An 11,292-nucleotide genomic window follows, 5' to 3' on the forward strand; every position below is an offset into this window, starting at 1 on the left:
CCGTGACCCCACTCTCAGGGAGAGTTGGGATATGCAACAAAAAAAAACATTTCCAGAAACAGGACAAATATAAGCACCCACTAAATTATTGTTATCTCTTTTGACCACTTTTGAGAGGTCAATTACTTTACTATATGGGAAAATCGAAGCTACTCATACAGATAATTCCAATAGTAAGAGATTTGATTGGATAACGTTCATATGCAAGAAGATATTTCAGAAGATGACTGGGGTATAATATGCTCTAGAGCTCACGTACAAACAATAAACACCCGCCTGAAAGTGTTCCAATACAATTGGATAAAGAGATAATTATGAAAAACCTATATTTCTGTACCAACTGTTTATTGGATTATATGAAAATCCTATAAAAACACTACCAGTCAAAAGTTTGGACACACCTCCTCATTCAAGGGTTTTTCTTTATTTTTTACAATTATTTACATTATAGAATAATAGTGAAGACATCAAAACTATGAAATAACACATATGGAATCATGTAGTAACCAAAAAAGTGTTAAACAAATCAAAATATATTTTATAGCCACCCTTTGCATTGATGACAGCTTTGCACACTCTTGGCATTCTCTCAACCAGCTTCATGACATAGTCACCTGGAATGCATTTCAATTAACAGGTGTGCCTTGTTAAAAGTTCATTTATTTCCTTCTTAATGCGTTTGAGCCAATCAGTTGTGTTGTGACAAGGTAGGGGGAGGTATACAGAAGATAGCCCTATTTTGTAAAAAACCAAGTCCAAATTATGGCAAGAACAGCTCAAATAAGCAAAGAGAAACGACAGTCCATTTTTACTTTAAGACATGAAGGTCTGTCAATACGGAACATTTCAAGCACTTTAAAAGTTTCTTCAAGTGCAGTCGCAAAAACCATCAAGCGCTTTGATGAAACTGGCTCTCATGAGGACCGCCACAGGAATGGAAGACCCAGAGTTACCTCTGCTGCAGAGGATAAGTTCATTAGAGTTACCAGCCTCAGAAATTGTAGCCCAAATAAATGCTTCACAGAGTTCAAGTCACAGACACATCTCAACATCAACTGTTCAGACTGTGTGAATCAGGCCTTCATGGTTGAATTGCTGCAAAGAAACCACTACTAAAGGACACCAATAAGAAGAATAGACCTGCTTGGGCCAAGAAACACTAGCAATGGACATTAGACCGGTGGAAACGTGTCCTTTGGTCTGGAGTCCAAATTGGAGATTTTTGATTCCAACCGCCGTGTCTTTGTGAGACACGATGTGGGTGAATGGATGATCTCTGCATATGTAGTTGGTGTTATGGTGTGGGGTGCTTTGCTGGTGACTGTCTGTGATTTATTTAGAATTCAAGGCACACTTAACCAGCATGGCTACCACAGCATTCTGCAGCGATGCGCTATCCCATCTGGTTTGGGCTTAATGGGAAATATAATTTGTTTTTCAACAGGACAATGACCCAACACATCTCCAGGCTGTTTAAGGGCTATTTTACCAAGAAGCAGAGTGATGGAGTGCTGCATCAGATGACCTGGCCTGCACAATCCCCCGACCTCCAATCAATTGAGATTTTTTGGGATGAGTCGGACGGCAGAGTGAAGGAAAAGCAGCCAACAAGTGCTCAGCATATGTGGGAACTCCTTCAAGACTGTTGGCAACGCTGGTTGAGAGAATGCCAAGAGTGTGCAAAGCTGTCAAGGCAAAGGGTGGCTATTTGAAGAATCTCAAATATAAAATATATTTGGATTTGTTTAATACTTTTTTGGTTACTACGTGATTCCATATGTATTATTTCATATTTTTGATGTCTTCACTATTATTCTACAATGTAGAAAATAGTAAAAATAAAGAAGAACCCTTGAATGAATAGGTGCGTCCAAACTTTTGACTGGTACTGTATATGTTAAAAAATGTGTTTTATGCAAGAAAACTTTAAAGACTACTCTACCTGTCTTTTATTCTAGTGAATGCTATAGAGGTGGTGTAATGGAGGTTTCGACTCGAAGCACAGGCTTGTCGCTGTCATGGCTTTTGATGTTGAGGATGATCTCAGACGTGATCATCGCCGCAGTGTTCCCATCTCTCTATATTTATTTTGTATCTATCCCACAGGTTATGATTGACTGTCTCTCTCTCTCGCGCTCTCTCTCTCACTGCCTCTCTTTCTCTCTGTCTGTCTGTCTGTCTGTCTCTCTCTCTCTCTCTCTCTGTACAGTAGTGGTGTATCGGAGGTGATTCACAGTGTGATGAGTGTTATTAGAAGGAGTCAGGCGCAGGAGGGTAAATCACTGAATACAGAGTTTATTCCATCGTACACAGTTGCGCTGGATAGCGACAACAAAATACAGGCACAGGGGAACAATCTACCCCGGCAATAAAAGGTACGGGTAGCTCCAACAAAATACAGGCATAGGGGAATAATCTACCCCGGCAATACAAGGTACGATTAGCTCCACCGAGCTACACTCAAATCACATAAAACAATCACCCACAAGGACAAGGGGGCAGAGGGAACACTTATATACAGACTAATGAGGGGATATGAACCAGGTGTGTGTAATTGACAAGACAGGACAAATGGAATGATGATATATAGAGCGGCAGTGGCTAGTAAACCGGTGACGACGAACGCCGAAGCCTGCCCGAACAAGACTGTTGGAATGGTGTTAGGTTAGTAGAGGAGTGGCGGAGAGAGTTCTGGGCATATTCTGCCCATGGCAAGAACACCGACCACTCCCCCGGCCGGTCCTGGCAGTAGGACCACAGGAACCTACCCACATCCTGATTTACTCGTTCCACCTGCCCATTACACTCAGGGTGAAACCCAGAGGTCAGGCTGACCGAGACCCCCAAACGTTCCATGAACGCCTTCCAGACCTTGGATGTGAACTGGGGACCTCAGTCAGACACTATATCCTCTGGTACCCCGTAGTGCCGGAAGACGTTTGTAAACAGGGCCTCCACAGTTTGCAGGGCTGTGGGCAGAGGAAGGAGGCGGCAGGCCTTGGAAAAGCAGTCCACAATGACCAGGATGGTGGTGTTACCTTGGGAGAGGGGAAGATCAGTCAGGAAGTCAACACTTAGGTGAGACCATGGTCGTTGTGGAACTGGTAAAGGTTGTAACTTACCCGCTGGGAGGTGCCTAGGTATCTTACTCTGGGCGCACACTGAGCAGGAGGACATACACCCTCACGTCCTTAGCCAAGGTAGGCCACCGGTACTTTCCGATCAGGCAGCGCACTGTACGACCGATACCTGGGTGACCAGAGGAGGGTGACGAGTGTGCCCAGTAGATCAGACGATCACGGATAAGAGCAGGCACATTCCGCAGACCAGCTGGACACTGAGGTGGAGATGGAACTGTGCGTAATGCCTGCTCTATATCCGTGTCCATCGCCCATACTACCGGCGCCACAATGCAGGAGGCCGGGAGTATGGGGGTGTTGTCGCTGGGCCTCTCCTCTGTGTCATACAACAGTGACAATGCGTCTGCCTTCACGTTCTTCGTACCCGGGATGTATGACAGTGTAAAATCGAACCGAGTGAAGAATAGGCCCCACCTGGCCTGGCGAGGATTCAGCCTCCTCGCTGCCCGGATGTACTCCAGGTTACGGTGGTCCGTCCAGACGAGGAAAGGGTGTTTCGCCCCTTCGAGCCAATGCCTCCACACGGTCAAGGCTCGGACAACAGCCAACAGCTCCCGATCACCAACGTCGTAGTTCTGCTCCACCGGGCTGAGCTTCTTAGAGAAGAAGGCACAGGGGCGGAGCTTGGGTGGCATGCCCGAGCGTTGAGACAGGACAGCGCCTATCCCTACCTCGGACGCATCCACCTCCACTACGAACGGTAGCAATGGATCGGGGTGGGCCAGATCAAGGTGAACAGACCCCGCAGTTTGCTGAAGGCCAGGTCAGCCTCAGCAGACCAGCGGAGCCGGGACAGCCCACCCTTCAACAGGGATGTAATGGGCGCTGCAACCTTGCCAAAGCCCTGGATAAACCTCCGATAGTAGTTGGCGAAGCCAAGGAAGCGCTGCACCTCCTTAACCGTGGTTGGAGTCGGCCAATTACGCACGGCTGAAATGCGATCTCCCTCCATCTCCACACCTGAGGTGGTAATGCGGTATCCGAGGAAGGAGACGGACTGCTGGAAAAACATACACTTCTCTGCCTTGGCATAAAGGTCATTTTCCAACAGTCGGGCCAGCACTTTGCGAACCAGGGTCATGCTCGGCGCACATAGCGGAATACACCAGGACGTCCTCTGGCTGCCCACCAGTTGCGTGAAGGACAACATGGTGTCCCAGCAGGCTAGCTCCCGTCAGACGTCCTCCCGCAGATGGCACCGGAAATGGTCGATCAGGGCCCGCTCATTCCACCCGGACCCCGCTGCAAGTCCGAAACTCCAAAGCAGTCCTGCGCGGTCCTCGTCCCCTGCCTCAGGTGGACCAGCCGAACTCCCCGTAGTTCTCCATGTGGCTCCTCCTTCGTTCCAAACCGCGTTGGCCCACTCCAAGGCTTTTCCCGAGAGGCAGGAAACGAGGGAGGACACCTTCTCCCGCTCCGATGGGGCCGGCCTGATGCTGGAGAAGTAGAGCTCCAGTTGGAGGAGGAATCCTTGGCAGAGCGCCGCCGTCCAGTTGAACTCCCGTGGTCGGGATATTTCGATCCCTCCGGGTGCTGGGGTGTGGGTGGCTGGATCCGGTTGGCCAGCTGGGCTCGACAGATCGGGTCCTCTCCTCTCCAGGCATTGGACGACCTGAAGAACCCGATCCATCGCTTCCCCCAAGCTGGCCAGCATCGTGGAATGCTCCTGGACCCGTGCCATGACTCCAGGCATGCGCTCCTCTCCCGCTGACTTCATAGCGGGTGGGTGATTCTGTGATGAGTGTGATTAGAAGGAGTCAGGCGCAGGAGGGTAAATCACCGAATACAGAGTTTATTCCGTCGTACACAGTTGCGCTGGATAGCGACAACAAAATACAGGCACAGGGGAACAATCTACCCCGGCAATACATGGTACGGGTAGCTCCAACAAAATACAGGCACAGGGGAATAATCTACCCCGGCAATACAAGGTACGAGTAGCTCCACCGAGCTACATTCAACTCACATAAAACAATCACCCACAAGGACAAGGGGGCAGAGGGAACACTTATACACGGACTAATGAGGGGATATGAACCAGGTGTGTGTAATTGACAAGACAAGACAAATGGAATGATGATATATGGAGCGGCAGTGGCTAGTAAGCCGTTAACGACGAACGCCGAAGCCTGCCCGAACAAGGAGGGGAGGCAGCCTCGGCAGAAGTCGTGACACACAGCCCATGCACATCAGATCATTGATTTATTGCTCCCCTGTGGCAGAGGCGCTCACCAGGCCCAATGTCCGAGCAGCATCATTTATAACCTGCCAATCCAGCCTGGTCTCATAGAATAGTAAATGTAAATCCGGGACACTCAAATTAGTATGATATGTTACATTTGGTATGGTTACATAAGACAGATGGTTACTTAAGGCAAAAACGAAAGAAGGGTGGTTAGTCGGGGTGGATGGGTGAGTGTATAATGCGAACGTCTAGCAACCCAAAGGTTGAGAGTTCGAATCTCATCACAGAAAACTTTGGCATTTTAGCTAATTAGCAACCTTTCAATGACTTACTACTTTTTAGCTACTTTGAAACTGTTTAGCATGTTAGCTAACCCTACCCCTAACCCTAACCTTAACCCTTGTAGCTAACCCTTCCCCTAACCTTAACCCTTTAACCTAACTCCTAAACTTACCCCTAACCCTAACCCCTAGCCTAGCTAACGTTAGCCACCTAACTAGAATTCTTAACATATCATACATTTAGAAAATTCGTTACATATAGTACCTTTAGCTATATCATATAATAAAATAATACGAATTGTAATTCGTAACATATTATACAAAATGGGTGATGGACAACCACAAATGAATACGTACCATACGAAAGGTAACATACAGTATCATAGTAAAAGTAGTGTCTCGGATTTACGTACAGAATAATACGAAATGCTCTGAGACCAGGTTGGCCAATAAACTCTTCTCCTTTTCTCTCTCTCTCTCTCTCTCTCTCTCTCTCTCTCTCTCTCTCTCTCTCTCTCTCTCTCTCTCTCTCTCTCTCTCTCTTTCTTTCTTTCTTTCTTTCTTTCTTTCTTTCTCTCTTTCTCTCTTTGACCATCTCTCTTTCTTTCTCTCTCTCTTTGACCATCCTCTCTCTCTAATCCTCCCCTATTCTTTCACTCTCTTTCCACCCCTCTCTTGTTTGTACAAGGCTTACATCATCAGAACTGATACGATCAATATAAGTCATGTTCAGCAATGTGTGTGCTGTGCACAGCAAGGTGTCCAACTCCTGTCCCTAAGAGGCCCTGGTGCATACAGGGTTCTTTCCCTTGACACTATAAGTCAATTAATGATAGCCATGGATTGACTGAAGTCATGGAGGTGTCTACTCACCTGGTTTTGCTCTGAATCGGCAGTTCAGTAGTAAAAGGAGGCAAAAACCAGCAGACACGTGACGTGGTCCTTGTGACTTTGAATAGACTGATTCACCCACTTATTCAGGGTGGCACAACGTTACACAGCCTTGCGTAGAACAGAAATTACTCTCCACCTTGTAGAATTGTGTCAGCTCTAGACATTGCATTTCTATCTGCAACATTTGAAACGTGTACTCCAGTGTTGTGAGTAAGCCAAGGGTATACAGTAACAAATGACGTCATGGACTTGTTTGAGTCTCTACTTTTCCTAGGCTTGAGTCATGGGGCACAAACAAGAACAGCTTCCTTAAACAAGTATAACACTAGATTGAGGTTGAATTAGTTAAATACATACAGTGGTAATTGCCCATGCTCCTGAGTGGCGCAGTGGTCTAAGGCACTGCATCGCAGTGCTAACTGTGCCACTAGAGATCCTGGTTCGAATCCAGGCTCTGTCGCAGCCGGCCGCGACCGGGAGACTCATGGGCGGCGCACAATTGGCCCAGCGTCGTCCAGGGTAGGGGAGGGAATGGCCGGCAGGGATGTAGCTCAGTTGATAGAGCATGGCGTTTGCAACGCCAGGGTTGTGGGTTCGATTCCCATGGGGGGCCAGTATAAAAAATAAAAAAATGTATTCACTAACTGTAAGTCGCTCTGGATAAGAGCGTCTGCTAAATGACAAAAATGTAAATGTAAAATGTAAATTAAGACTCTGGCTTTCTGATCAAACAGCTTGGAAGTCCATCTTAGCAGGGCCAGAGCAGAGGGAAAGGACAAACGACTATTGTCTTCAATAGGGATTTAATTAATGCAAGTAAGCTCTAAACAAAGTCAACCTTAGTGTAAAAAAAGTGATGGACCACATTAATTTTTCAGTATGACTTTATTTGACGATAAACTGCTTATAAACTGCCTGTAAACATGATTTGTTAACCATGTAAATACATGTATAAGGATTGTTGTTCGTGATTTGTATATGATTGCAATAAATTGTTTATATACTGTATTTACTTTTGTTAATAGATTGTATATAATGTAATCCAAAGTTTACTAATGGTTATCTAACTATTGATTAAGGTTAATAAGCAGTTTATAAGCAGACCTTCAAATAAAGTGTGACCAACTCTTTTCCTTCATAAAGTAGGGAGAACGTCTCAGTGTTAAAAGTGTGATTTTTCAGACATGGTATCACAGTTAATAAAAGCTAAGGTGTTGGTGGTGTTTGTGGAGCACCTTGGCAAGGCACTTCTGTAGATATAATCACCATATGTCACAGGATGCATATTTTCCCATCACCGCTGAGGTGAAAGCCAGGTCTATCCACACTTTAGGAGAAAGTTGACAGGGAACAGATAACATTTGCACATTCTTATTTATTCATGAAAAATACCACTTTTTCCATTTTCTGTATTTTTTTAACATTGTGCATTTTCACAGTTTTCAATATTTGCCAGTACTGTTCTACTTTCAAGTATCAAGTATCAGTGTCAATGACAAAGCAAATAAAACATACTGTATTTTTGTTTCAGTGCTGCAAAATATATTAGATCATGTTTCAGAAGACAAATCAACAACCCCCAAAATTAGAAATGCATTATAGCCAGTTGTGTATAGTCTCCTACAGTTAGACCTACGGCTACTATACTGAAAACCTAGTCAGAGGTGCAGGGAGCGAATGGCAAGATAGACGGACAACTATTTTGTTTATATGGGGTAAACTAATAGTAAAGGCTAGGAAACAACGATGGGTGATCCTGAGAGTGAGCTTGGACTTGTTATTTGTAACTTAAAGGGAAACCTTTTCTGCTGGTCAATGACGTGTTGCTGGGCTGTAGTTTACATGACTCTTTTACATAAAGATCCATAGAAAAGGTGGGCGCCCTCAGAACTAAGAGCTGTGGATTTAGGAATGGAAGGCTACTCAATGGCACAACCCCAGAAGGAGAGACATGAAGTCCATGAATTTCACTTGTTCAATGATGGCATCATAATCTCATGAATATTTACGTAAATGTCCATTTGTCCATTTCTAAAAACAGAACTCGGTTAGAGGCGTGTTTTGAGGAAGCACTTGTACATGAGATAGACTCATCAGTAGCACATAACAACACTGTCAGAGTCAGACACAAATCGAGGCAATCACCTTCCTGTGACCTCCCTCTCTCTAGTGTGAGTGTGTGTGTTGCTGGGGGCCACGTGCTCTGCTGATAAACACTGTTAACACTCGGCCCCAGTGTGATGCTGTGATGTCCAGATAGCATGCAAGGAGAGACCGCCCCTGCTGTCTTATGACAAGGATGTGCCCTGTGTGAGTGTGTGAGTGAACAGACAGAGCCATAGTTCAACAACAGCTACAGCAACGCCAGATCAATGACAGTATTTAGGTAATGCCGTGACTAAGGACAGCTAGCCAGCTACTGATGTGTCAAGGTGTTTTATACGTGGTGACAAGCAATCCCTGCTGGCTTTCCAATAAACCACTCAGCATTGTGCAGATTGTGACGTCACCCCACTCCCAATCCCCACCACTCCTTGTCACTCTATCACCCCTACCCCTGACTACCACCATGACCCCCTTCCACCTCAACCCCGACCCCCCCACCCCTTCTAACACTGACCTTTGTCCTCTAGCCCCAAGAGCCCATCATATATTAGTCCAGCCAGCCTTGGCACAGCACAGTGCATCTGAAGGGTGCTCAGTATTTCACAGCAGATCTATTAATGACAGCACTTCCCCCCACCAGTCCCCTCCTCCCTCCTCCTTCCCTGCCCAGATGATTGAGTCCAGAGCAGGGGCTATCTCACAGAGCCAACGCAGGGCAACTAGGACCATCCGATAAGGCTTTTATACGGGTCCGAAATGTAATAATACATACTGTATCATAGCTATCATATTGGCGAGGCTATCAGTCTCTCTGGTTTCCGAGCCCTGTTTTGTTTTTCATTCTGTCCAGCTGCTACTGACTGGCTGCTCTATCTTTTTCAAATGAAATCACATTTTATTTGTCACATACATGTGTTTAGCAGATGTTATTGCGGGTGTAGCGAAATGCTTTTCTAACCAGGCAAAGATGTTAGAACAACGTCAAATTATGGTTGATATTTGGTTGAGATGTCATCATGTCAACAGATTTGAGTTTAATTTGAAATAAACCAAATCACAAAAACCTGTCGACGCTATTTGGTTATATCAAGACAAAATCTGTGTATGTCAATGACTTTTAGCAAATTCAATCAAGTAGCCAGGTTGATGCAGTGTGACAACGTTGATAAGGTAGGTTGAAATAACGAGCAAACAATGTTGCCCAGTTGTTGGTGGCTTTTGATGGAAGTGTTATTCCTCTACCAAGAAAGCTTTGCTTCCATAAAATATCCAAACATAATAACTAGCGTAACATTCATGAAAAAGCAATACCTTCAGTGACAGAAGCAGAGATGCAGTTTTCTTAACCACTTCAAACATCAGTCCCTGTTCCTTTTTTTTAGCTCATACTGCTGATGCTGTTGTTCTTGTTGTCGTTGATGATGTGATAAGGAGATAAAAAGGCTGATGCCAAATTCTATCCCCCAGCAATCCCTCTAAACCCCCACCCCCTCCCTCCTCCATGAGAGAGATTTCAGCTCTGGGTAAAGCTGCCCTGCCCATAGCTTAACGAGTGACTGGGCATCGTCACGTTTATGGAGGTATTTAGCTAGCCGGGGCTATGTGAGAGGAGAAAAAAAAGGCAACACATTTCTGCAGCGGGCTACAACTGGCAGTGGCAACCCCAGAAGTGGGTCATCTATATGCCAGGCTGAGCCTAGCATGCCTACTGCTGCAAGGAGGACAGAGGACAGGGTGAAGGGTGGGTGGAGGGAGGGAGGGAGGGATGGAGGAAGTAGGAAGGCTGGAGGAAATAGAGGCCGATCAAGGGGAGCAGAGAGAGAGAGATGGATCAGAGAGAGGAGAAAGTAGGGACAGGGTGAGAGAGGGTGAATGGAGATGAACATCAGAAGAGAGAGAGGGTGCGAGGAGAGCAGGGGGGCTACAGAAAGAGAGAACAGAGATGTAAGGCGGTGCGCTGCATCCACCTCTGCACCATGTGGATTCACACACAGGGACCCTAAAGCCGAGATGATTTATCTCTCGTAGCATCGCATGGAGGACTGCTTTTTTATTGCCCCTGTTATGAAACGCACAGTCATTTCCCCTGGCTGCTGCTTGCTGTAACACCAGTATTGATTAGGTGCTAGCAGGGTTGTCCCCTCCGACAGCTGTAGAGAGGAGAGAAGAAAGGTGGGAGGGAGGGAGGGAGGGGGGAGGAAGGGAGGGAGGAAGGGAGGGAGGGAGGGAGGGAGGGGGAGGAAGGGAGGGAGGGAGGGAGGGAGGGAGGGAGGGAGGGAGGGAGGGAGGGAGGGGGGAGGGAGGGAGGGAGGGAGGGAGGGAGGGAGGGAGGGAGGGAGGGAGGGAGGGAGGGAGGGAGGGAGGGAGGGAGGAGTGTGTGACACACACACTGTACAGTGACAGGGCCCTGAGATGGAGGGAGTGGTGATAAAGCAAATGAAAGATAACATGATGAAATACTGTTTTCTTTCTGTAAAGGGAGGTTGTTGACAACTCTAAATGTCAGCTGAATATCAGTCTCAATGGAATTGAATGTTGTCAAAAAACCATTTACACAGCCATGCATAACTTGCAATGATGAGATGATGAGCTAACTGACTATTTGAAAGGGTTTGTTTGAACGTCTTTTCTCTTTTGTTCTGTGGTAGAAAAAGGGTTCCAGCAGTTTTAGGACCCAATTTGGTTC

The sequence above is a fragment of the Coregonus clupeaformis genome, chromosome 15 (genome assembly GCF_020615455.1).
Source record: "Coregonus clupeaformis isolate EN_2021a chromosome 15, ASM2061545v1, whole genome shotgun sequence".
NCBI classification, from domain to species: domain Eukaryota; kingdom Metazoa; phylum Chordata; class Actinopteri; order Salmoniformes; family Salmonidae; genus Coregonus; species Coregonus clupeaformis.